Source organism: Gopherus flavomarginatus, chromosome 6, assembly GCF_025201925.1.
Source record: "Gopherus flavomarginatus isolate rGopFla2 chromosome 6, rGopFla2.mat.asm, whole genome shotgun sequence".
NCBI classification, from domain to species: Eukaryota; Metazoa; Chordata; order Testudines; family Testudinidae; genus Gopherus; species Gopherus flavomarginatus.
The window spans coordinates 84844469-84869255 of NC_066622.1; the positions used below are offsets into that span (position 1 = coordinate 84844469).

A 24787-nucleotide genomic window follows, 5' to 3' on the forward strand; every position below is an offset into this window, starting at 1 on the left:
CCCAGTCAAACTCTGGTTTTACTCTTTCACTGATGGGCCACTTAAACCCCTTACAAACTCCTTCCCGCCTCTCTCACTCCCCTTTTCTACTGGGCTTGTTTGATCTTTTCGGTGGAGCCAGATGAAAACCACAAGCCCCAGTGAGAACAGCAGGCTGGAAGACTAGACTGAACCCACCACCCAGCCTAGCCCATCCCAGAGTCCAGGACTGAGGGCAATGTCCCCCCACCCCCAGGCCACCTGCTTCCACTCCTGGCCTCTCCCAGCGCTGCCAGTGATTCTGTGTGGCTGCATCGGGTGGGATTTCAAGCGGACCCCTCAAACCCCTGCTAAATTCACCCCTGTTTTGCAACCACTCTGCACCAAGAGCACCTTCCTTCCCTGCCCTAGAGCTGCTGGATGGCTAGAAAGCTAAGCTGGGCGTTTGATTGATCTAGAATATTATTAGGCCCCGCCCAAAAAAACTTAATATCCACACAGCTTTGGGGGGGCTATTCTCCCCCCCCCCCAGCCGGTCTATTTTATTGTTGCAGGGCAAATGAAGGAGCCATAATTTAATGGAAATATTCAGCCCCTACAGTGGTCTTGCAGCAGGGAAAGCAAAGTTGATGGGAAGGGAACTGGTTTGGATAGGAGCCCCAGTCCCCTTCCTTTGCAAAATAATTTGGAAAGGGAATCAGATCACGCTGTGCCTCAGTTTCCCCTTCTGCAGGGAGATGGGGGGAGATAAAAGTCTCAGCCTGCCATGCCATGTTGCAGACCTTTCACATTCTCCCCTCTTGATGTATTTGATTTCCTCCTCCAAACCTCCCCTTCTCTCTCACCTGGAGTTCACAGCGCTAAGTACCGGCTGGGGGCTTTTTTCCTGTGTTACATGACATGATCGCAACTTTAGTTCTGAAACAGACACAGGCAGGCACAAACTCACCCTCAAACAGCAACACCACGAAAACCACAACACCAACCCAATATTACAAACCTACGGGGAATGACAGGGTCAGACACTCATCGTTGGAAGCCCCAGCAGCTGTTCAGGTGAGTGAGGTCCACTGCAGAGATTCCTGTGTCTCCCACCTGACCAGAAGCTCCCTTGGCGTCTCCTCCAGGCTCCAGGTGACTGCTGGGGGGAGGAGAGGGGACGAGAGGAAGGCTGCAAGCACATGTGCCTTCTCCCCCGTCCCGACCTGCAATACCCAGCGGCTGTCTCTGCCTCAGCCTTCTGCCGGCCAGCGTCTCTCGTTGCCTAGCAGCAACAGCTGCTGCTTCCGGGAGATGCAGAACTTTGCTTCCGGGAGACAGCGAGCACGGGGCCCCCTTCAGGGGCGGGGCCCGATTCGGGGGAATCGGGCAAATCGTCCTAAAGCCGGCCCTGGTCTGGACATATACATAGAATGCTTCTGCCGACGTGCACAGGCAGAAATTGTGGAAAAACAACATCGCTTGCCTCATAACCAAAGTCATGCAGAACGCAATGCCATCCACAGCCTCAGAAACCACCCTGACATTATAATCAAAGAGGCTGATAAAGGAGGTGCTGTTGTCATCATGAACAGGTCTGACTACCAAAAGGAGGCCACCAGACAACTCTCCAATATCAAATTCTACAGGCCACTTCCCTCAGATCCCACTGAGGAATACACTAAGAAACTGCACCATCTACTCAGGACACTCCCTACACTAACATCGGAACAAATCAACAAACCCTTAGAGCCCTGACAGGGGTTATTCTATCTACTACCCAAGATCCACAAACCCAGAAATCCTGGATGCCCCATCATCTCAGGCATTGGCACTCTCACTGAAGGACTGTTTGGATATGTGGACTCTCTACTCAGATCCTATGCCACCAGCACTCCCAGCTATCTCCATGACACCACTGATTTCCTGAGGAAACTACAATGCATTGGTGACCTTCCAGAAAACACCATCCTAGCCATCATGGATGTAGAGGCTCTCTACACAAATATCTCACACACAGATGGAATACAAGCTGTCAGGAACAATATCCCTGATGATGCTACAGCACAACTGGTTGCTGAGCTCTGTGCCTTTATCCTCACACACAACTATTTCAAATTTGATGACAATATATACCTCCAGATCAGTGGCACTGCTATGGGCACCTACATGGCCCCACAATATGCCAACATTTTTATGGCTGACCTGGAACAACATTTCCTCAACTCTCGTCCACTCATACCTCTTCTCTACCTATGCTACATTGATGACATCTTCATCATCTGGACCCATGGGAAGGAGACTCTCTGGAAAAATTCCACCACGACTTCAACAGCTTCCACCACACCATCAACCTCATCTTGGACCAATCTACACGGGAGGTCCGCTTCCTAGACACTACGATGCAAATAAGTGATGGTCACAATAACACCACCCTATACCGAAAACCTACCAACCGCTATGCCTACCTTCATGCCTCCAGTTTCCATCCCGGGCACACCACATGATCCACTGTTTACAGCCAAGCACTGAGGTACAACTGCATCTGCTCTAACCCTCAGACAGAGACTAACACCTACAAAATCTCCACCAAGCATTCTCAAAACTACAATACCCACACAAGGAAATAAGGAAACAGATCAACAGGCCAGACATGTACCCAGAAGCCTCCTACTGCAAGACAAACCCAAGAAAGAAACCAATAGGACTCCACTGGCCATCACATACAGTCCCCAGCTAAAACCCCTCCAATGCATCATCATGAATCTACAACCCATCCTGAACAAAGATCCCGCATTCTCACAGGCTTTGGATGGCAAGCCAGTCCTCACCGACAGACAACCTGCCAACCTTAAGCATATTCTCACCAGTAACTGCACACTGCACCATAGTAACTCTAGCTCAGGAACCAATCCATGCAACAAACCTCTATGCCAACTCTGCCCACATATCTACACCAGCGACACCATCACAGGACCTAACCAGATCAGCCACACCATCACCGGTTCATTCACCTGCATGTCCACCAATGTAATATACACCATCATATGCCAGCAATACCCCTCTGCTATGTACATCAGCCAAACTGGATAGTCTCTACGGAAAAGGATAAATGGACACAAATCAGATATTAGGAAAGGCAATATACAAAAACCTGTAGGAGAAAACTTCAACCTCCCTGGCCACACCATAGAAGATCTTAAGGTGGCCATCCTGCAGCAAAAAAACTTCAAGACCAGACTCCAAAGAGAAACTGCTGAGCTTCAGTTCATCTGCAAATTTGACACCATCAGCTCAGGATTAAACAAAGACTGTGAATGGCTTGCCAACTACAAAACCAGTTTCTCCTCCCTTGGTTTTCACAACTCAGCTGCTAGAAGAGGGCCTCATCCTCCCTGACTGAACTAACCTCGTTATCTCTAGCCTGCTTCTTGCTTGCATATATATATCTGCCCCTAGAGATTTCCACTATGTGCATCCGATGAAGTGGGTATTCACCCACGAAAGCTCATGCTTCAAAACATCTGTTAGTCTATAAGGTGCCACAGGACTCTTTGCTGCTCTTGTAAAATCAGTGTGCATTTATGGGTTACAAAAATCTCCATCAAAATGCCTTACATTTGTAAACTAACCCAGTTTCCCCGTGGGGAAAATGGTGTCCAGGAATCCCTGTTAGAGAGATCCAGTCAGTCCTTCAGCTAATGAAAATTGGTATCAACTTCCATGGAAATATGCTGGTCATCACTTGAGGCTCTAGCCCAATAAGAGATGTCGCATAAAATTACTCCAACCCTTTCTGTTTGCTGCCCGGTTCAAAATTAAAATAAAAGTATACAAAATTTAAACATTCAAAAATGGAGGTCATTTCCTTTCTCCTCTGCAAAGATAGTACAAACAGACCCTGTGGTACCCTTTATCAGTGGTGAGCTGTGCCTAATTGTCCCTGGCTAAAATATAGCACCTGCCCCACTGTAATGAAGTTTTAATGTCTGCCACTTACCGCTTCACAGGCAATGGCTGGAGATATATAATGCCCAATACTGCAAACACAAAGGTGAGTCATTTCACTCAGGTGGGTAGCCCCATTGGGTGTGATGGGACTAGTAGCATGGATTTTAAGATCTTTGGGTCAGGGACTGGGATTTTTTTGGTTTTGTTTATACAGCACCTAACACAATAGGGTCTTGGTCCATGCCTAGAGCTCTAAGGCTATATGGTAATAAAAATAATAAATAATATTGTGTTTGCATGATCAGGCCCATAGCTTACAAATATACCAGATTGTTTTCAGGTTGAAAGATGCTACAAGCACTGGGCCTGACTTGGTAAGAAAAGGAGGGATGAAGAGCTGAGGCCAGCACTCTTTTGAAGGGTGAAAATAAAAAGCATGTCAGCTAATTCATGCCAGGCCATGCTGCAGGGATCCAATGTGAAAAAATGTAATCAGACACACTTTCGCTGTTCCTAAGTCCTGGTTTGGAAAATGATTAGGGTCTTTCCAGGCCATGATATACCCTCATCCTTGCTTCACGAATCACTGTGCCAGAGGCTGCTGGCAGGTTGATGCCAGCAATAGGGCTGGTCAAAAAAATTCCATCAAAACTGTTTAGTAGAAAATTTGAGTTTTCAGCTAAACTATATTTTTCTGAAAGTGTCTGTCTGCTCTCCATGGAAAACTTTGACTTTGTGGGGAAAAAACAAAACAAAAACCTGAAAACATTTTGGCCAAAAACCTTAGGTTTTCAGATAAAAGTTATTGTGTGTGTTTTTGAGCATAAAGTTAAAATTTTCCACAGAAACCCACCCACTTTCCAACCAGCTTTGAACAACACACTTCTGAAAAGCTTCCAATATTCATGCAGTCTCTTCTGAAGCTAGGGGACTCCTGTCTGTCAGCATGTTGTGATGCCATTGAGCCACCAGCTCCACCCTCTGACACAAGTTTAAAGAAACGTTAAAACACAGAGTAGCAACACCTGGCTGTATTTTGTTTCATTTTTTAAAAAAAGAGATGTTCTCATCCTGGGTGAGCAGATGCTGCAAAAATAAAACCTTGCTAGATTAGTCAATGGCTGTGAGGTCTGGGGAGCAAGGCACAGATTTCAACCCAATGTCACGGCTATATTAAGGAGCGGCATATTGCAGCACTGCTGCTGCTTCCCGAGCATCCTACAGAAAGAACTGTGGCACAGAGGAGTACAATTTCCTCCCTCCTCCCTTCTTTTGATAGTGAGTAGAAATTTGCTTCTGGCCTCTACTAACAAACTATTACCCTGCCCCTCTGAACCTTGTGCCAGTGGAGCACTGGTAGCCAGCACTTTGAGGGCTGAGCTGAAGCTCCACCAGTTCCCTGCTCTTCCTTATTCACTCTCCCATGCCTTGGGGAGCAAGAGAGCATGATTTTTGAGCCAATCTTATTGTGAGGGGCTTAACTCATGATTTTGAACACTTAGGTTTGGCAATGCTGTATTTACATGCACTTGCATAGACCCTAGTTCCAGCAGGGTACATAAGCAGAAATGCTAAAATATTGCATGCAAGGTTTTTATGATGACATTTCTTCATGACAATACCTAACAGAGGTATTTACAGAGAAACAGCTACTATAGTATCTAGGCACAGTCAGGACACAGATCATGCCACTTTTGACTTCCCTGGAAGATACACCAGCACAAATGAAATGATCCAGCATTAATATTTCTGGCCTAAGCAGGAGGAAGGACTAGAAATCTCTTGTAAAGGGGGAGCTTTTTAATCAATCCCAGTCTAAAGTATTTGTGAAGTTTGGATTAAAACCTGTAATGAACAGTGGAAACTGCATTTACTTACCCCCACTTTTTCTCTTGCACAGCTTTACCTTGTCATCAGTTCCTGGATGATTTCATCTTGGCCTGATGTGCACTGAGAAATGTTTAGCCTTTTCTTACAGTTGAAAATCAAAAAAGGGCCTCTTGAAATTATTCCTCCCAAACCAACCTATCCAAATCCAGCATTGTGGGTGCTAGATGACCACTTGAGAATTTAAGCTCATATCTATGAAGTGGATTCATTGCTCTGATGGTGAGCTGTTTTGTGTGCCCAGAAATAAGGAGGATCTTATAATTGCTCATCCATCTCCAGTATTCATATAAGGAAGGCCTCTCTGTTAAGCTGGTGTAAATCAACAGTAACTCAGTTGATTTCAGGATTTACTCTGGTAGAACACTGCCAAATGTGACCCAATGGACTAATTTTTTCCTCTTGCACTAATAAAATTCTATAGTCTTGAATGGAGTTTCTCCTGACTTGCATCAGTCTAAGCGATAGCAGAATCGGGCTCCCATATGTTCATTTAGGCCCTTGATTACAGGGGAAAAGCAGCTGGATCAGAAGAAAATGACACCACTCAGATGGCTTTGAAAGCATCACTGACGTGCTTAAGGCAGCAAATTAAAAACAGAATGAGATGTGATTTATATTCATGCTGAAATTCAAATGTGCCTAGCCTTAGGCACTTGCAAATCTGAAACCAAATTTATCCCTTGTATAATACGACTGGGTGAACACGGAGGCCGAATGTAAATACCATGTGACTGCAGGAACCCCCTGAACGTCATAAAGTGGAAACATCTTGTAGCTTTTGCAAGGGCACAGACATACAATTATATAGGGAGGCCCATCATTGGGACTTCAGGAAGTCAGGCACCCAGCCTATTTATGATTGGCTCAGTCTCCTTAGCCCATCTAGATCCACCTGTGAATAGTTAAGTGCCTAAGTAACTGGGTGGCAGTTAATTAGGTAAGGAGCTCCTGGCCTAATAAGAGCTTATGAGGAGTCAGTCAGGGAAGTCCCAGAAGAGATGAAGTACGTGAGGAGAGAGATTTCTCAGGGGAGCTGGATAGGAAGCTGCTCCCCATGGTGTTTCCCTGGAGAGCAGGATCAGGCCAGAGAGAAAGTGCTCCTAGGCAAGAGACCAGAGCAGCCCAGGGGAATGAACTGGTTATGGGACTTCCTGGGCAGCTACTAGGGACTGGCACAGCAAAGACCAACACACTGTCAGGAAAAGACTGGCAACTGGCTGAATGCCTGGCAGAGGCCCAAGCTCCAGGAAGACAATTTGGTCTAAGAGTGCTCAGAGGGGCTAGGAGGGCAAGACATTGGACTGATTAACCGTAGGTGCAGAGTTTCTGGTGGAGTAAACTGAACTAAAGGGCTCTTTTACATCTTTGTTTTGCCCTTTCCTGTTAAATGAGATGCTAAAGATACTAGAAAGGCCTGCTTGGACTCATTTATACCCTGGGTGAGAGGAAACTGAGCCAGAAGCTCACCAGCAGTGCCACACCGGACCACTGGAGGTGCACCATGGTGACTTCCATGCTATTACAGGGCCCTTCTAATCTTGGACTAGTCCCAAATGTGTTTAATTAAATATTAAACTGAAATGAACGCACTGCGGAACCAGAGTTTGGGTATTACTGGTCCCTGTCTTCCTGTTTTATTTAATTCTTGACATAATGACACCTTTAAAATAAACCAGTAAATATCTCAGGAGTGTCAATTAGTCATAATAACAAATGCAGCACATCTGCTAAGCTGTGTGGTTAAGACTGCATAAACTGTTAAATGAAGCTGCATACAGAAGTGAAATATACTGAATCATTCCGAGTCAAATGAACTGAAAGACTTATTATAATTGGGAAAAATATCTCAGATTACACATAGGTAAAGAGTATACAGATTTAAATTTTCTCTCCAAAACAAATTCTTTATCCAAACTAACACTGATAGACTCAGATCCTCCAAATCAAAGACTGATAAATAGAATCTAAGTTGAATTTCAAACAAACAAACAAAACATTGAAATTGAAGTATTTCAATGTTTATCCATAATTAGAGCTGGTCTTTTGTGTTTGGGGAGGGGGAATCAATTGAAAAACGTTCTTTTTGTCAAAATGATCTTTTTTTCCATTTATTTTCTAACTTTTCAGAAAAGTACTGGAAAACTTCAGTGATTTTTAAGTGGAAAAATGTTTCATTTCAGTTGAAATTGTTCATGGAAAATACTGCTTTCCACCCACAATCCTTCCAGGAAATGGCATCGTACACAACAATACATATAAAATACCTGAGCCTGATTATTGTCATATGCAAGGTAATCTGGCATGTGCAATGATTTCATAAAAGCTAGTTGGTGTTGTGTAACATCTACATAATTAGGTCAGTGCGGTTACACATATTGCTTAATTCTAGTGCTTCAATTGGGTGGGGAAGAGAGAAAGATTGGGATGCTTCCCAAAAAAATGGACTAAGGCATCAACTTTATCCACTATTTCAAGGAAGTGATTTGCCTGCCTGTACAGAAGAAGGAGTATGTATTCCCCATTTTCAAGTTCCAGACAGAAGTTAGTCTAATGTATGAGTGCTGTTAGATGACCAGAAGAAGCCCACAGTCATTACAACAGCTAACAGGTCTTAAATATGAGTCTACCTGGGTTTTGATGTTTCTCTGGTTCACAGAGTTAGGGGGGACCCATTCGATAGAAGAACTAATAGAGTTGCTAGGAAGACAACTGAACTTGGTGATGGACATGTCCGAGGACTCCTATAGATCAGCAGTGTCCCCATAGCTGGATGAGCGTATCAGGTGGGATGTACTCACATCTTAATTTATGAGGCAAGCTCATAAATGAGTATGTGTAATGAATGAGTAATATGACTTTCATGAATACTCAGAGATGTTACTGAATAGGTATCCCATTGACACTATACAGGTTAGTACTGGGTTTGCAACAACCCCTAACTAAGTCTTGCTGATGCATGCTCTATCAGGAGACTCTTTCCTGGGTAACATTGTTTTTATCACTGACATTGATTCAGCAGTCTGAGCTGAAGTTCTGGTTATGGGTTTTCCAATACAGTCCTTTCGATGGTTGTGGCATCTGAGGTCAGTGTGATATGCTGCAGTTCTCTGACGCAGGGTGGGTCATCTCCTCAGAGCTTTTTTAAATTGGATGGTATTTCTTTGTTCCATAAGGGTGAGGATTGCGTAGGGTTTGAGTTCTATGATTCAGATTCTAATCAAATGCATAACCATTAGATTCCCAACATATGTGTCAATTCTGAGGTACAATTCAGACCAATGAAGGATTGTGTCACCACCTGCTCTGTAACCTTGGGTGTCTCACGTGGCTTTGCTGTTGTAGCTCCCAACCCGGACTGCTAGCAGACTCTGAGTGTCTGTGTGCTAAACAGCCCTGGTTCAGCAGATCTCACCCCAGCAACCTGTTTACAGCCCCATGCTGGCTTCCACCAGCCTTGCTTACTACTTGCATAGTGACCCCAACACACACTGAGTCATGAATTTTGCCAAAACCATGAGCTCTGCAATGCCCAGCCCTCTCCTGGGCAGTTCAAAGAAATAATATGGTTTGTTTGTTCCTTTTAAAAACACAAAACCACACCATATGTTATTAACTTAACTTCACTTTAAACGCAGCACTGAATTGGTTAGTGGTAAAAATGAAAAAAAATGAACAAAATGTACATCGGATTAAGTGAGTTCTAGGGAATGAAGATACAAAGAGTTACAAGTCAAATAAAACAAAACATACTTTAAAGATCTAAAATTTAATCTAGCAAGATACAGGCTTTGTTCAAGATAGTTTCTCTCACCAATCACTTTTCTTTCCAGCTTTGGCCGTCTTTCCCTCAGTCAGGACCTTCCACAAAGTACTGGGCGCTGGCTTCCCTTCTCTTCTTGAGTGAAAGATATTTGTCTGCCCTGGTTTTTCACCTATTTCATTTCCAGAGACTTCAGCACCGCAACTCCTTGGTTGAAAGATCCATCTTTCTCAGCTTGCATGGGATCTGTTCCCTTGTGTCTTGTCTAGTGATGGATGCCAGTGACAGCTTCTGTCCTTGATTATATCTTCCAAAGTTCATTGAACCTCATTCTGTTCTTCCCTTCCTGTGAGTTCCCCATCCCCATGTGATTTTTATGTAAATTGGGTTTCTATTGTTTGATTCCACCATACTTAATTTACATAGGGGTCCATAATTTTTAGTATCCACCACATACATACATGATGCAAGATTATTAATGATCATTGAGTTATTAGCTTTCAAATTATACCTCACAGGGCATATTTTGTATAAAGATCATTAAAATAGCCAGTAGGATGTGAATAGAGGGGTGCTTAGTGTCACAGGCTGACAACAGTCTTTTACATTTTTTGTATAGTGTAATGATTCCTGAAAAGGCATTTTTGGTTTGTAGGTTGAGAGTCCAGTGGGGCTTTACTAAGAACTGTGCAAGAGGTTTGAGGAAAATCTTGATGAACTTCTGTTCACTTGCGTGCTTCTATTAGCTAAGGTTTATTGTCATCCTGGTGTCAAGGTGAGTGATGTCCTGGGACTGTGACAACAGTCTGTTATCCTGAAGTGAAAAAATGAGGCAGGTTTAAAAAACCACCCAACATGCACCCTGTTTCACGCTGCTGGAGGGCAGAGTCGGAGAGAGAGCTTTGTAAGGGCTAGACACCATCTGCTATGTTGACAGTCACTTGTGCCAATAGGACAGGGCAATGATTAATTTGTTAAGAACTGTGCAAGGAGAATGTGGCTAGGTGTATTCAAGATGCAGGGGGGATGACACAGTTGTCACTGAACCTGTGGTTAAAAATAACAAGAGAAAAAGGTGAACTGAGGCTTTGAAGAAAGCATTCAGACATCTCATTTGGAGACTGAGACAAATTGACGTTCTTAGGTTTGCTGATTGAGAGGGGGCTGTGAGTTGTTCATGAGCAAGGAGAGAAGTGTAAGTGATTGGTTATTTAGATGGCACAAAACAAGTTATGGAATTTAAGAACAACTTGTGGGAAAGCAGCCTGCATGGCAATAGAGAAAGGGCACGTCGGCTGACTGCTAACAATAACATTGACCACTTCTCTTAGCCTGCAGAATACTATGGAACACTTAAAGTTTTAAAATTCCATTGCAATAATCTATGCTAATTGGAAATCTTGTTGGCAGTCTTGGCAGATATATCAAGGATTGAAAGCAAAGAAAGATGAGTGACTACTTGGTAGATACAGTGGTCCTTCCAATATAAGGTTGAGGCACACTAGAGGACAGTGGGGAAGGTTTCATGCCTGGAGTCCATTCTGTGCTTCTCCTGTAAAGAAATGGAAGACTTCAGTCTCCAGGTATTGTCAACCAAGCACCACTGGTATTCACCAACAATACCTTAGTTGGTTAAAATGTTATAGACTTCTTAAACACCAAACTGGACCAGTGTAAAACAGTGCAGAAACCATCTAGATAACTCAGTCCATATGACAGACAGGAAGTATTTCTTCCGATTTGATGTCAAAGCTATTTTCTCAGTATTTGTGACACTTTGCCCTGATGACATAGACCAAAAGAGGTAAAAGAGAAAACATTTGGGCAAGCATTCCAGATTTGGAAAAGTTATTTAAAGTGAAGCAAACTTCCAGTTATTTAACTCATTGTTTTCTACCCTAGGAAGCTTGTGGTGACTATTGTAAATGGAATCTGTAGAATTCTCCCTACAAGTAATAAAAATGGTGGCTGGGTGCTGTATATAATTATCCATGTATTGTTTTGATCAGTAGAAATCAACCAGAATATTGGATTAGAATATCTAATCCCTCAACTCTGGGAAGTTCAAATCTTAATCCAGATACAAGTTTGTGGCTCAGATCTCCCTCTGTAAGGGAGCTGATGTAGAACACCAAATCTGAACACTCCTGAACTCTGGGGAAGTCTGAATTCATATCTCTATCTGCCCTCAACAGTCTGAGTCTATCTCTGTTGGGAAAAGTATGCTCCCATCTCCAGCATCTATATTTCACTATAAAGAGATTCATACAGCAACCATTTAGCCCACATGCTAACGTGGTTAGCAGATTTTGCCATAAAGAAGAAATTGATAACATATTTACATATTACTCATATTAATGAAAGCATTTTTCAAGACTTGCATGTATAAAAATGTCTCAAAGTTTCTCAGACCTCTTTGCTTAGGCAGGATGATCTCTTTGAAAATTTCAGGAACCTGACATGAGGGCCACTAGGTCTTTGTGGCCACAGAACTCCCAAGGTGATTTGAAGTTTATTCAGAGAAAAGGCAACAAGGACTTGAGGTCCCATTTTCAAAAGGCTTCTTTCCAAAACAAAGCAAGATGCCAGAGCAGGAGGCTCTAAAGTGGCTAGTCACCTTTCTTATCTCTCTTTAGTATCAATGTTTCAAATGAGCTAGTTAACTAGGGGTTAGAGCTGTGAGGATTTGGGGAAGGATTTGTGAATACGTATTTTGGAACCTTCCTATTTGTGTGAATATTCACACAGTAATTCCCCAGCTACATAAGATTGGCTAAATCATGAGTAAAAATATTAAGGAATGTGTTTTGAAATTTCCCAGATTAGCTGCTACTCTTGCAAGTGGATCGACATAGGCAGGCCCCTGCAAGGACTGAGTTGTAGGAATGGGACCTACATTATTTGGAATCTGGTCTTAAATCCACTAAAGTCAAGGAAAAGACTCCAGTGACTTCAGTGACTTTAGATCAAGCCCTTGATTAATGCTATTCAACTAGCTTCAGCAGTGACCAATTACCTTCTGTTGGCTGTTCAGTAGTTTATGTACAACAAGATGCCTACCTCCTGGTCTAGTGGGCAGGTGTCTGCATCAGAAAAGCTAATTTCTGCTATCATTGGCACTGTGGGTCCTATATATAACCATATGTCCAGAAGCTAGCATTATAGTTACTGGGTTTGATTTTTCTACTGACTTACACCTGTTGCAATCATTTAAACTTTGCAATATTCCTTCCCATCTACAAGCTCCTGCTACTCTGCAGAAAACTGCTGTCTTAAAAACTGGCTTCAAACAATCAATTTAGATTAATATGGCTGTTATTACAATGCAGTCAGAGCATAACTTTGCCACCAGGATTTTTAAAAATCATTCCTGAGCTGAGGTAGTGCCAAGAGTTGTGTGAAACTGGCAAGCATTTCTCAGATACATTTTACATTTGTGTGTCTTTAAATTTGCCCTTAAATTCAAACACATAAAAATAAGGCAACCATTTTTATTCTATTGCTCTTGATCTGGCTTTGGAGTCTAAAAGAGATGTGATCCGTGTATACCATGAATTAAACTGTAGGTCATCTGTTTCAGTGCTAATTTGAAGGCCTGTTGTCATTTGTTTTTTCCCATGGGTCAGATTGGCAGAGATGCTGTGGGGTGGAGAGGTTGCCTTCCTCTGCAGCATGGAGCACAAGTCATTTGCAGATTTAAGCTAGTGTAAATGGTGGATTCTCTGTAATTTGAAGTTTTTAAATCATGTTTTGAGAACTTCAGTAACTCAGTCAAATGTTATGGGCCTATTACAGGAGTGGGTGGGTTATCTTCTGTTGCCCGCAATGTGAAGGACTAGATGGTCATGATGGTCCCTTCTGGCCTTAGAATCTCTGAGTCTATTTCATTTTCACAGTCCTAATGCTCAGATGACGTCAGCAATAATGTGCTCTTAAAGCTCTTGTTCCTGACTTAAATGTCTCCAAATTCCACTGAAACTGTCTTCTATTGTTACAATAAAAGGACAATTGATTCATGCTCTCCTGCTAGCATATCCTGATGTCAATCTTCTCGTCAGCATCTCAAATGCAACTTGACATTTACTAAAAGAACACTGCCTGAGGTTTGTCTCTTGCATTTGGGTGAGTCCACGAGCTGATGAAGAGGAGTGGAAATGTCTCTGTTATGGCACAAATCTTCAAGAGTGGCTTATAAACTAACAAAGCTTTATGAATTGAAGAATGCATGGATCTGGGAATGGATTTCCTGCAGAGAAATGTGACTGAAAAGACTAAACCAGAATCACTGATGGTGCCAGGTTAGCTCAACTCACATCATGTGCAAATAATACAGGGAGACAAAAGAATCTCTAGAGAAGATAAGACACCCACATCAGAAAGATATCTCCCTCTCTCTCTCTCAAAAGGCAATTTTACTTCTGACATAACAGAGGAATGAAAATTCTGTTAATGCAGGGATGCATGGATTTGCGTAAGCTGTAGGGACAGAAGAAAGATTATAAACTACCTCATAAATGAATATCAAGTAGTCAGGACTATAAACCTGAATGTGAAATCTGGCAACTGTGCTCTAAGGATGGAATCCTGACCCCATTGCAGTGGCAGAACTGCCATTGACTTCAATGAGGCCCGGATTTCACCCTGGTGTGGGGTGAGATATTTAAAGCCAAACTTGACCTTGGAAGTTGCTTTGAATTCCAAGGATATGATAGGTAATACAAGATAGAGGTTGACAGTCTATGTGTAGCAGCTTAATCTGCGCCTCTTGCCTAGTGGATTTAGTTGGATGCTCCTTTAGAAGATTTAGTTGTGGAATTCACTGTGTTGGAACTGGAACCAGCTTCAGTTGCTTTAGAAACACTGCCCTGTTACATTCCCCAAATGTACAACTCCCACCAGGTTCTCCTGGTGCCTTAGACTATGATGTCTCCTCTCCCCACTTGGACACTTCCCTCTCCCCTTTTCAGTCTAACCCTCAATAGCTGAAATTATCTTTCTGTGCTTCCTTTCTAATCCCTTCACTACTTTCTATCTCTTTCTGTATAATGTTCTTCAAAGTAACTGTCCCCTCTTTTAAGAATCTGCCTCACCTAGAGCTTCATCTCACACCTTCTACAGTTTACCTACTCTTCTCACTTTTTGACTCCCTTTGTCTCATCCTCCCTCCTTCACCTTCATCCCCCTTTCCACACTGCTTCCCATCCTAGAACAATAGCCCTCTTTTCTCCTCCAAATCCCTTCTCAGAACTCATTCAGGCCTTGCTTTCCTCTATTGAGCTCCACTCCTGTGCTGTCAGCTCCTCCCCTCTTGTCCTACTGGTACCTCTGTTTTAATTCTAAAAATGCCAGTACTTAAGAGACTCTCATATAATGTGACTTCTATTATCTCTACTTGTTGTAACCCTTTTCTTTCCTCTCCCTTTCCTCCACTATTCCTCTTCCTTTGTCTATAAATCAGGAGAGAGAGATGTAGAGGGTATAGTACTATCCATTTCATCCTAGCTCTTTACTCCCCTAGGGATCCCTTACTAGGACTGGAGTGTTTTAAAGGGGAAAACGTTTTAGGGCAATGGCTGCTCTGAATCTGGTTTATTCTTGAAGTCTAGAGGATTGTAGCTCAGTTGGAGCAGTATGCTGGGTGGAAGCAGGTGTAAAGCTTTAGACCTCCTTCTGCATAAGGGAAGGACTGCCCTATGGAAGAAGGAACTGAGATGGAGAATCCAAAGTGCAGTTACAAAGGCAGAAAGGGGCAGAGGGTGGCCTAATCCAAAACCCGTTGAAATCAGTGGCAAGACTCCCATAGACTTCAGTCAGTTCAGATTAGGCCCTGTGTGAGTAACCTCTTTACAAAGCTCTTACCTAGTATTTAGTTAGTTAGTTTTATTCTGAATGACAGTTGCTTCCTTGTGTTCATTCCCTTTCTATTTTTAACCATCTTTAAATAGCTGGGAGGAAATTAAATTTCAAGACCATTACTTTCAAAGGTTCTTTCTCTCTGTGGCTCTGGAAGAGCTTGTGGGTTCAAAGCACTGGAGCTAAGGTGAGGGGCATTATTTTTTCCACTCTGTCTTCATCTTCTCTCTCTTAGTCCCCACAGCCCACATTTTCCCTCCTCCTATGTCTGCCAATAAAAGGCAAATGAAAATTTATCATTTAAAAACACAGATATGCACACACAGAACATAGATATGAAAATGTTGGATTTTGTAGTCTACGTGCAGGTGGAAGAGAAAGTGTATTAAATATGTCATTTGATGTTTGTGCTTTATAATTTTAAGAGGGGTTTTGTAATCCCCACTGGTCACACAAGTAAGACCCAGATTAAGATGCTCCAGTGATGCAACAAGTTAAATTGCTCGACAGTGCATCATAATGTCTAAGGTCGGGGGATTCTGTATGAAATGCTTGTCCGGGGGGGAGTATAGGTTTCATTTTGTTAACAGAAACATTTTTTGTTACCAAATTTTGCATAAAAACTGGGATGGTGTCTGTCCCACACCCTGGTTATGAAATCAGCAAAAAGCAAAACATCAACAGTTTTGCTTGTGATGCAACATTTTTTCTTGCAGCTATTGTCATATGGTTTAGGTAGCTTGGAAAAAAATGTGAAAAACAAGTCCAGCAGAAAGGAACCACATGGCACAGAACAGTCCAACTGACTGTTCATTAACTACAACATGCAAGGCCTAGCTAATCACACACACACACACACACACACACACACACACACACCCTCTCAGTGGTTTGAGCATTGCCTGCTAAACCCAGGATTCTGAGTTTAATACTTGAGGGGGCCACTTAGGGATCTGGGGCAAAATCAGTACTTGGTCCTGCTAGTGAAGGCAGGGGGCTGGACTTGAGAACTTTTCAAGGTCCCTTCCAGTTCTATGAGATAGGTATATATCTATATTAAACACAGAGAGAGAGAGAGTTTCTGGGATTTGGTGGCTTTTGAAACATACAAGGCAGTGAGAACCATTAGAGGGCTCACAAAGTGTTTAAAGGTATACTGCCAATTCCTACATACTGAGGAGGGGCAGGAGGAGAAATTCAAGCCACTTTCATAGAACATACAGAAGCACAAGAAAGATCACTTCTTGTTCCTTTGCAGCTCCTCCTAAACATGCCACAGTGTCTGGCTCAAAAATTGCTATGGGTAACAAAAGAATGGAGGCTAACTAACAGGAGGAAGAGTGAATTGGACAGTATTTTTAGACCCGAAGAAGAGCTCTGTGTAAGCTTGAAAGCTTGTCTCTCTCACCAACAGAAGCTGATCCACTAAAAGATGTCACCTTATCCACCTTGTGTCTTTAGTATTTTTAGAGGTAGTATAAAACTTTAAAAAAATGCTATTCCATTGTGTATTCCGTTCTGGTTGTTTCTCTTTCCTTTCCCCAGCCCCCATGCTCAGTTAGATGGCTGGCTGGTAAAATGTCTCCCAGAGAGTACATGCTGTGCTTTACTTACTATTAAAATATATGAATCCAGCTTGAGCAGCTGCTTGCTGTCAGGTCCATTAAATCCCTAGCATTCATGCCCCTGAGTGATTCTTCCCGAGGTCTCTTCTCATTCATTGTTGGAGGTGACATATATTGAAGCAAGAGCAGCTGATCCTCACTGAGGTGGGAGTGGAGCTGCCTGATTGATTACCCATAGAGAATACAAGCTTTATATGCAGTGAGATGTTCTGCAGTAAGGTCGTGCATAGGGGGATACAACAGGCACTTGTCTGTTGTCCTCACTAGAGCATTCTATTCACATTCCTGGATAGCCTGTGTTTTGTTTTTCCTTTGCACCAGATAATACACTTTTGCTTTGCTTCTCATGTCATCATAGAAATTAGATGGGAATGAGCTATTAGGCTACATGTTATCTGTCACTCTCACAAAGCAGGTTTGTTCCCTGAGTGTTTCACCAGGGCCAGTTTTAAATTACTCAAAGGGACGCTATTAGCCAGCTGAAGCCAACAATTTGGGTTGGGTTAACCATGTGGGTGAGTGATTCAAGCAAGTAAGTTAAAGGCTGGAGTCCTGGTGCCAGCATCTCCTCTCAATTTATATTCGTGTAACTCAATTCGCTTCAGTGGAATTATTCCTGATTTACATGCAGTAAGTATAAGCAAGATTAGATCCAGGCACTTGGCATCTATTCTGTGCGCTATTGCTGGCTCACTGTGTGACCTTGGCTAAGTTACTTGGCTGCTCTGGGCCTCACTTTACCTATCTGAACATGACTATGATACTATAATAACCACCACATCACAAAAGCATGGTAAGGCTTATTTCCAAAGAGCACTGAAATCCTTGAGGAAAAGGTGTGCTCAATACCAAGTGTGTCACAAGAGGTGTCACAAAATAATACAAGTATTTTGCAATCACTTATTCATCACTATGAACAAATCAACAATTCATATTCCTAGACTAAGACATTGTCTCTGCCCCCAATGACTTTATGGTCTAGGAACCATACTGTACTCTGCAGGTGTCCAAGGGAGATGAAAAGGGAGCAAGGAGCCCTTCCCTCTTCTCCTTATGGTCAGTGGAAGGAAACATAAACAAGGATGGTCAATTTCCAGCAAGGCAAAAAGGTTAATAGTAAGTGTCACAGGGTTCTGCACTAGTGCCAGTGTTTAATAGACTACATAAAGCCTTTCTGAGCAGGGAAAGGAGTAGCCTGGGATAGCCACAGAAATGAAGTACCTTTTGCACCAATGGAAGCTGGACTCCTATCTCAGCAGGAGCCAGAAGTTATATTATAGGAATGGCCATATGTGGAGGATGGGTCAAAAATGACATTCTGAGATACAGAGGAAGTCTGTGAGGTGGTGTAGCGGATTGCAGGAGGGAACCAGGGAGGGAACAGCACTGTAGATATTTTAGGAGAGGGACTCTTTAAGGGCATTAATCTTTGACATCAGACCCTGAGTGAAGATAAGGTGAGCTGGCTAGAACAGAAAGGGTATGACTTGTCTTTAGTGTCAGTGCAAAAGTTAGCTCCACCCACTTGATATAATTCAAAGGGGCGATGAAGACACTCACGTATGAAAATGAATGTTGCTTTATTTCCCACCCTACAGCCAACCAACACTTCTCAGGTGGACAGTCAGAGGACAGCCAGAAGTGAATCACTACGAGAAAACAGATAAGCCTTTCCAAAACATGCTTGAACCTGTATGCTACTCCTTGGCGGCAGTTGATGATTTAAGGTAATTCTTCAATTTAAAATGACAGAGAAAAGTTGAGTACAGCTAAATAAGATTCTGGCACCCACCAGGGTGGGCAAATAACAATGGTGGGCTCTGACATTTAGAAAAAACACAACATCGAGTTCAGTGAAGCATTAGTTAGTATTTCCCAGTCTGTTACTGCATACTTACAGATAACGTTTTTGAGATGAATTTTTGAGATTTAGGGGATTGGTCCGCTATCAGATAATTGCCTCGTCATTGAAGAATACATAATCATGCTTCAAGCCTCTTTTAAAAGAAAGGAACTTTTTTTATTTAGGTCCTATCCTTGTCATTTTAATCAGTTGAATTACACTGTATTACTAGAATAATAAAGTGATACGTTGGGTCCCAGGTTAGCAACTAGCCAAGAGTCTGAAGGACACCAACAAACGTGCATGCAACTTTTACACATTCTGCTTAAAACCAACTCCTTACATATCTCCTTGTTCACCTATCTTCCTTGATAGATAGACAGAAATCCCCCTCTGTAGGGGAAACCCTAAGTGGTGTGGAGCTGGTATAGCAGCTCCATGCCACGCTTTGACTGGCCCTAGCATAGGATGCCTGACCAGGGGAAAAGGGTTGTGGATGGAGCACTGCTGTGTTCTAGATATATATTCTGCTGCTGTAACAGCTCTTTGACGCTGCAGGGACCCTGATGCAAGTTTGAGCCCTGAGGCCCAGGGCATAAAAACACCTGTACCTGCTCTCTGTCCTGTGTTAGGAGCAGTTCATCCAGACTGGATCTGGGAACTTCAGAGAGGTCTACCAGGCTAGATCCAGTCTTTGGAGGCAATGCTTCAATATATACTTTATACTTATAACTACTTTGGGTTAGCACCTGCACTCTTCCTGAATATTTTAGGCCACCTCTAATGCAGTTATAAATTGCTAATTACCAAAAAATATGTTGCACTTATCTAGACTCCCACTGAACCTAGTTTAATTAAGGTACACAGCAAAAGAAAATGAAGGCTAGAGCACCGTTCGGTTCCCTAATTGGCATGCTATTAAGCTCTGGAGTGAAACCCATGCAGGACCCAATTACTGTACATTAAAAAAAAAGTGTAGTTAATGTAATCAAACTAAGGAAGTTGAAATCAGAAAAACAGTGACTTAGCTCTTAATTTAACAATAATGTAGTGAGAAAGATTGTTGTCTAGTGATTACAGCAAGAGACTGGGAGTCAGGTTCCATTTCTGCCTCTGACTTCCTGCATGACCTCTGACAACCCATTTAAACTTTCCATGCCTCATTATGTCCATCTGTAAAATGAGTATAGTAACACTTGATACCTGTACCACCCACGTGAGAATTAACTAGTCTGTCAAGTGCTTTGAGATCCTCAGATGCAAGGAGCTGTATAGAATTGCAAAGTATTATTTTTTCTATGTATACTATATTTGTTGTTCCCGAAAGTCCAAAGCGGAGAAAAAGGAATGCAACAAAGTCTGTCAGTGACTTCTCTAGCAAATCTCTCTAGCAGTGACCTCTCTCAGACACCCAGCTACTGCTGAAAATGAGATTTTAAATTTTATTTTAAAAATTACCCTAGAGGTTCTTGTGATTCTTGCAAGGCTTTTAGATGCACTTAGCAATTCACCTGGACATTGATTTATTTAGACAGCAGAGAAAAAAATACAGATCATTAACTCCTCTCTTATCCTCTCAAGAAATATACCACATTAACCCTTATCCCAGGCAGTGTGATAGATGGTAACAAGTACAAACTGCCCTATTAACATGGTAGTGTAGCACAATAATGGTTATTTTATTTCCTGGGAATTGAATGGCAACCTCAAAATTATGAGGTCAGCTAACAATTAAAATCTAGACAATAGCTAATCCCTTCTCCCCTGCCTACTGAATCCCTAGAATCTACCTGACATTACAGATCAGGAGTCTGGTTTTTAAAAATTGTCTCTAATTTTCACTGGCAATTAATCATGACTGGAAAACTGTGGGTACAATCAACACTGGGTCCAGAGTCCAGCATTTACTAGGGGCCAGATTCACAGTTCAGCATTTATTAAAGTCCTGATCAGAAGCTCATTGAAATCAATATGAACTTTTGTATTGGTTTCAATGTGCTGTGGATCAGGACTAGAGCCAAATTCTACACAGTGATAGTGCTTCAGAAATCCTCAGCCTTATTAGTATGTAGTGACCCTCATGGGCCAATCAAAGAAGGATAATTAAAAATTCTAAAGGAAGCTGTTTCACAGCTCCTAATTGTGGAGCAAGTGGACGGAGCCTAGATCAGTGGAGATACTTCTTCAGGGTCCCCACAGTTCTCATAATAAACCAGACACTTAAGGCTTGTCTACACTACCCACTGGATTGGTGGGTAGCAATCGATCCAGCAGGGGTTGATTATCGCATCTAGTATAGATGCGATATATCAACCGCTGAGCGCTCTCCCATCGACTCCGGTACTCCACCAGAACAAGAAGTGCAAGGAGAGCCGACGGGAGAGCATTAGCTGTCAACTTACCACAGTGAAGACACCGCAGTAAGTAGATCTAAATACGTCAACTTTAGCTGCGCTATTCACATAGCTGAAGTTTCATATCTTAGATCGACACCACGCAGTAGTGTAGACAAGCCCTCAGATCTAGAACAAGAACCAGGAGCAACACCACAATATCATAGTACAGTAAATGTGGTACTCGTGCACGGTACTATACACAGAAGCCATTGATTACTGACCAAAAGACACTATCAAGGTGAAAATCTCAGCCCACCCCAGCTAACAAGGCAAAGGATTGAAGTGCTTTTCTTTTGCTCACTGCTACAGATAGCATCTTCAGACTCCAGGCCCATTCTCTGGTCTGAGGCAGAGTGTGGCTGTTGGCCTTTTGTTTGTTCTTTTATACTTGAAAAGCTTATCTAGCTGAATGGCAAGTCAAATACTGAGACTTCCTTTTGCTGTCATGTAGTTCTGGGGTATTTCCCATTCCTTCTGTTTCTTTTATATTTCTTTGCCGGCTGACCCCAGAGTCCTTTTCTTCTTGCCAAAAGGAAATTGTGACATCAGTCAGCAGAGATCATGTTGGGTTTAAGTTGTATTAATGTTGCAGACTTTAAATGGGCTATCATTAGAGAACATGAACCTTGTCCTACTGCATTCATCTATAAAGCAAAAACTGTTACAACTGAGACTTTTTGGAAGGAGGGAGGGTTGGGGCAGGAGTACAGAATGAGGATTTTTAAAAATGAAGTTGAAATATATCCAATTCAACTTATTCACCAGGAACTCTAGTTTTAAAGGAACATTGCCATTTCATGATACTTATTGATTTTCTTAAAGCTTCTGTTCTTGGATGATTATGTGAGAATCTCAGTTTACAATTTTTAAAAAGTAAGTTTCTAGTCCTCATGGTTGCATAGAAGAACCTGAAAACGTAATCCGAGTGCACTCTAAAGGCTCCAGAAACCAGATAGCCAATAAAATGAACCTAGTATTTTAAAAACATCTTTATTTTTAAGCAAGTCTCATGATTTTTATGGGGACTGAGTCATGATTTTTGAATGCTTAGAGTTGACAGTACTGTTAGAGAAACACTGTCAGCATAAAAAAATCACTGATAGTCTCCATCCCTTCTCTACATTGCTAGTAAAATCCATTTACTGAAAAGGAAACTGTTTTTAAAATATCACTTACTTTTCACTAAGGGCCTGATCCAGAGTCATTGATGTCAATGGTATGCTGTACTGAGGACTGTATTGGAATTGCAAGGTATCACTTTAAGAATGGAGGGACTTACTAGTCCTGCTTGCATGTTGGGAGGCTCTGTAGGGAAGTGTTTGATCAGGCAGCCCAGCTAGAGTACAATGTCTGATTCCCACCCATGGTCTTGTCTGATGGTGCAGGAGGCCCAAAGAAGAGATGAAATCTTCTGACTGCCTTCCCCCATTTCCTACCCCCTGGCTAATGAAGAAATCAGCAGAGGACATGGAACACCCTAAATATATGATGTGGGGCGGGGGGACTGGCTACTGACTGACTGCTGGGCACGGGATGCAGTAGTTGATGGGGAGACAGGGGAATGCTGTAGAGACTTCAGGAGGCCTGTGATGTGGTACTGGGCATAGGCACAAACACCTCTGGCAGTGATGGCCTGGCAGGCAGATTGAATGTGGAAAGCCCCAGTGTTCATGCTTGTGGATACTTCAGGCTTCACTTCCAGGTAATAAGATGCGTAACTGAAGACCCACCATTGCCAACTGTTTCTGTCGAGATGGATCACAGAGATTCCCCTGAGCTGGCATCATCCATCGCAGAGAAAGGCATGTATCTTTCTCAAAGCCTGGTTTTATTAGGGAGAGAGACAAAAGAGCCTCACCAAGCTTCCCTAACAGAGTGCTGCTGCCAGAGGGAGAAAGATTTACCTTGCTGCAAGGCAGGAAGTGGCATGAGAAAGTGTCTGGGTCTCTGCAGGAGGTTTGGCAGGCGTGGCTAGCACCCTAACTTCAGGGTGTTTTATCCAAATTGAACGTTCCAGCTTTCTGAGGTCTGACTCTCACTAGTTTAACATGCCACAAGGTGCAAGACTCTTGTCTTTCCAGCAAAGGAATGTAGCCAAACTCCTTCCAAGGTAGTGGTGCTCCTGTCAGTTACAAACCCAGTAGGCCCAATAATCCTGCCACCTTTTCAAACCCAGGACTTCTGTGGACTTCACTCAAAGATTGAGCACAAAGAGGAACTGCAGAATAAGTCTCATTTCTGTATTCTTGCTTTGCCTTACTAACGGAAAATAAAGGCAAACAACAAATCCCAGAGAAATGCAGCCTGTAAATTCTTCGGCATGTGCCTGGTTCTTAGGTACACACACGCTGCAGTCCACCAGGGGAGGTATGTGACAGCTTCCAGGCATAAACTGTTGCTGTCCATGTGGCCTACAAATTACTGTACACAGCATCCAATACTTTGTCTCTGGGCCAGTCTGGTTAACAGGCAAGAGCTTTTGACGGCTTTCCCCTTCAAAGCTGGTCTGTTTTCTCACTGCCTTGTTCCATAGTAATTCAGCAATACTCTGTTTGCCACACCAGCCTCATCTTCCTCAGCTGTTTAACAGCCATACTCTGAACTGGAGCTGTAGAATATCTCAACATTCTGCTCCAGAGAAAGGAGGGAAGAAAAGATAGGAGGGAAAAGCATCATTTCAGGAGCACATCCATAAATGAGGCTATACTGCCAACTGCAGTCTGTATCCCTGAAACAGTCACAGAGGGGGCAAATATGGAATGAAGGGAAGAATTAAATAAGAAATTGGAAGGGAGGAAGGAATCTTTATTGGCTTTTGCTTCAGGGATGATTTTAACCTGAGTTTAATCCCATTGCTTTAAAATATTCAGTAGCTGCTACATGCAAGGTCCATTTGCAGTGCTGGCTGAAAGGCCCTATCCATTATCCTTAGAGAGTGAGTTTGAAGTCTGGAAGAGTTAAAGCAGGATGGTTGAAGGGCAACTGGGCTTGTCAGTCCACAAGCCAATGAACAGAGAATTCAAAAGCCAGGGCATTAGCTTCGCTCAGCCCACAGAAGGGGTAAAGTCATCCTGCAGTTCTGTGGAAGCGGTATCTGAGGCAGAGTCAGTCACTGCACTGAGGTTAGCATGTTCTGCAAAGGAAGTGATTTTTGGAGGGAGAGGCTCAGAGAAAGAACTGATGCAGCAGCTGTGGGAGGAAATGTGACCCAGTGGCTAATAAACGATATTTATAATCTGGACTCATGGGCTTTATTTATAACTCTGCCACTAACTCTCTGTGCAAACTGGCACCAGTAAATTTTAGCCCAGTTTTCTAAAAGTGGCCAAAAATGTTGTGTGCCTCACTTCAGAGAGGTCGTTAGCCTGATGTTTTTTTCCAAAGGTGCTGAGCACCCACAGCTCCTGTTGTTCTTCAAGCTAAGGCACCTCAGATTGCACCCCAAAAAGGCAGGCACACAAAATTAGTGGCCACTTCAGAAATGTTTGGCCTCAGCTTCTCTGTACCTCCA

The 24787-nt window shown here is 42.7% G+C and overlaps 1 long non-coding RNA gene across 2 annotated transcripts in view; it reads left to right on the plus strand.

The window, feature by feature from the left end:
- Nucleotides 1-11066: 11066 nt before the first annotated feature.
- The window catches only part of LOC127053824 (uncharacterized), a 41965-nt gene continuing 28244 nt past the window's right edge, over nt 11067-24787 (plus strand). Inside the window, exons 1-2 of one of the 2 annotated variants that reach the window (XR_007775130.1) lie at nt 11067-11142; nt 18636-18764. This is a non-coding gene — a long non-coding RNA (uncharacterized LOC127053824). Of the gene's footprint in view, nt 11143-15564; nt 15600-18635; nt 18765-24787 lie in introns of those variants that run through there. The other variant, XR_007775131.1, reaches the window with a different exon arrangement.